We start from the raw sequence: 3,147 nt of genomic DNA, 5'->3' as shown, positions 1-3,147 counted from the left end.
CAATTCCTCTTATTATACTGTTTCTATATTGATCTATATTGATCTCTTGTATTGATTTATTTATTTTTTTCTCTGTATTATGTGATCTTCAATATTGATTTTTCTGTCAATTCATTTCAGTTTGTAGTAAAAATCAGCAGTAGCCTGCTGACAGTGATGGATCAGTTCCGTTACCAGGGTAACCCATTGTGCACTGTGAGTGTACCAAGTGCACCAATACAATGTCCTGCGTGATCTGGCAGAAAAATCAAGAAACGTTTTGTGTGCTGGTTCACTGAATGTTTTCAATAGGAACCGTTACCTTGGTAACATGACAGATGACGAGATGGACTTAACCCACATTGTTGAAAGTCACTTCAGGCACTTGCTGGCTACACTTTCACAAAGACGGGTGGTGAGTAGGAGTGGGGCAGCTGAGGGAGACCGTCACATACATGTGATGTGATACTGCAGCGATTACTGCACAGTGGATGGTGCTTGTATCAGGTGCATGATATACTGCTGTAACTGCTGAAGAGTGCAGATATCAGGTGCATGATGTTCTGCAATAACTACTGAAATGTAGAGAGTGCATATGTCATGTGCACAATGTACTGCAGTAAACATTAAGTGATAAACAGTGCATGCATCAAGTGCATGCTGTACATAATTAGCCACCAAATGGTAACGAGTGCATATTGCAAGTGGATAATATGCTGCAGTGACAACTGCACAATAGACAGTGCATGTATCACATGCATAATTTATTGCAGTGATGACTGCATAAGTCAAGTGCATTATAAACTGCACATATAATTGCATGGTGCCTGTATCAGATGTAACATGTACTGCACAGTTGTGAGTTCATGTTTTATTGATGTGCAGTAGTGATAACTGAACAGTAGAGGAATGCATGTGTCAGGTGCTTGCTCTACTGCAACAACGGCTGCAATGTAGAAAAATACATGGTATATTGCAAAATAGAAAGTAAATGTATCTGATGTACTGGAGTAATTGCTGCACATGACAAATTGCATGTGTGATATATAGAAAAAACTGCACTGTTGAAGATGGATGGTGTGCTGCAGTAAAAGTAGTGCAGGAGAAGGTGCAGTTTTACCATGATGTACTGCAGTGACATCTGCCATGTATAATGTGCATGTGCCAGTTATATAATGTAGTAGCAACTGCAGAATATTGAGTGCATGTGTCATACTACATCTTCTACAACACAATAAAGAGTGGATGTAACAGGTGTGTCTCATAAGCAGCAAAACTGTGCAGTTAGTTATTACCACACAGTAGATAAACAGTATATTTTGGCATCATTTTCTTTTAGGACAACCTTAATTGAGCTGACTAATGATGAAATGTGTTCCATCCATGATCATCCCATCTTATTTTTTCAGACAAACATTATCTAATGTATTATATCCTTTTTAGGATAGCAGGTCGGAGTTATGGTTGTTTGGTTAAGAAGTTTGTTTTGTAACCACATGAGCTGGAGGTTCAGTTGTTGTTGTTGGCACTCCGTCGCGTACGACGTCGAGGGTTCCAGTTGATCCGATCAACGGAACAGCCTGCTCGTGAAATTAACGTGCAAGTGGCTGAGCACACCACAGACACGTGTACCCTTAACGTAGTTCTCGGGGATATTCAGCATGACACAGTGTGACAAGGCTGGCTCTTTGAATTACAGGCACAACAAAAACAGGAAGTAAGGGTGAGAGAAAGTTGTGGTGGAAGAGTACAGCAGGGTTCGCCACCATCCCCTGCCGGAGCCTTGTGGAGCTTTAAGTGTTTTCGCTCAATAAACACTCACAACGCCCGGTCTGGGAATCGAAACCGCGAGTCCGCTGCTCTAACCACTGGGCCATTGCACCTCCATGTCAATCAAGTACAGAGCTTTAATAAGAAATTGGGATGACAAAGGAATAAGCAATTATGTTATGCCTTACAGCTGTTTCTGCTATAGAGTGCAATGCATTCATAGTTGAATGTTTGAATATCACCGTCAACTACGGGTGCATTGCAACCTATAGCAGAAACAGATGTAAGCTAATGAACTTCATAACCTAATTGTTTATATTCTTTCATCTCAATTTCTTATGTGTGTGTGTGTGTGTGTATAACCTATATATGCAAATATATTTTCACATAAGTATGCTTATAAAGTGCATATCTTTTCTTTAATACCTGTTCTATCGTTGTAAATAAACGAAGATACGACATATATAAGAAATAATAAAATTACATTTACGTTACGTTTATACCCAATAAGAGAGATATTAGTAGATGTATGTAATAGCACAGAAGACTTCATCGGCAGGAATTTATGAACGTAGCTATTTAATATAATTTCACCAAGAATATCATAAGCCGTATAGACGTAATATCATGGAATCCACCAAGTAATATACACATTGCCGTTGGAAAAACGTGGAAATAATTTGTGATAGCGAAATGATGTTCCATTATGTCGATATTTATTTGCAGCTCTGATATGTAGAGAAATACTTGTCCAGATATAATTTGGAGAACTGTTCTACTAAATTAAGGCTAGAGAGAGACAACCACCCCGCCACTATTACTTGGGTATGAAACGCTTTGGCTCAACCGTCTTGGAGCCGCCTATCTGACGTCACTGATTCGATAATGATATGATTGACATCAGCCGTTTTAATATTTCTCCCACTATAAATTTGTATCGCATCCCCCGCATCTCTTTTTCTCTCGCTCTCTGTTTATGTGGGTGAACATATTTTTTTTATGTGTATGAGAGGAGAAAGTGTTTAGATCTATCGGGTTCAGTTAATAAATTGTAATGTCTTTCTTCCTCTCTCTCCCTTTCCCTTTCTTTCTTTATTTGTTTGCATATTTCTGCGTGCGCGCGTGTTTGTCTCCAGTGCCAAAACATACTGTCGCGAAAAACAGGTCGAATGTCCAGTCAGCCTTACAAAATCATTAGCGTCCAAACAGCTATGCTCAATCGTCTCATTCTACTATTAAGCCCCCCCCCCTTCGGTCATGAATGACCATGGGATTTCACCTAGAAAGCTACCCTCCGAGGCACAAGTCAGGGCAAGATTGTTTATGGAAGACCAGCCTTCTCTCTCCGCGCCACCGATGTTGTCCAAGGAAAAGGTAAAGGCCGATACAGCTTGGCAC

The sequence above is a fragment of the Octopus bimaculoides genome, chromosome 4, assembly GCF_001194135.2.
Source record: "Octopus bimaculoides isolate UCB-OBI-ISO-001 chromosome 4, ASM119413v2, whole genome shotgun sequence".
Taxonomy (NCBI): domain Eukaryota; kingdom Metazoa; phylum Mollusca; class Cephalopoda; order Octopoda; family Octopodidae; genus Octopus; species Octopus bimaculoides.
Note: the sequence above shows the minus strand (reverse complement) of the source record.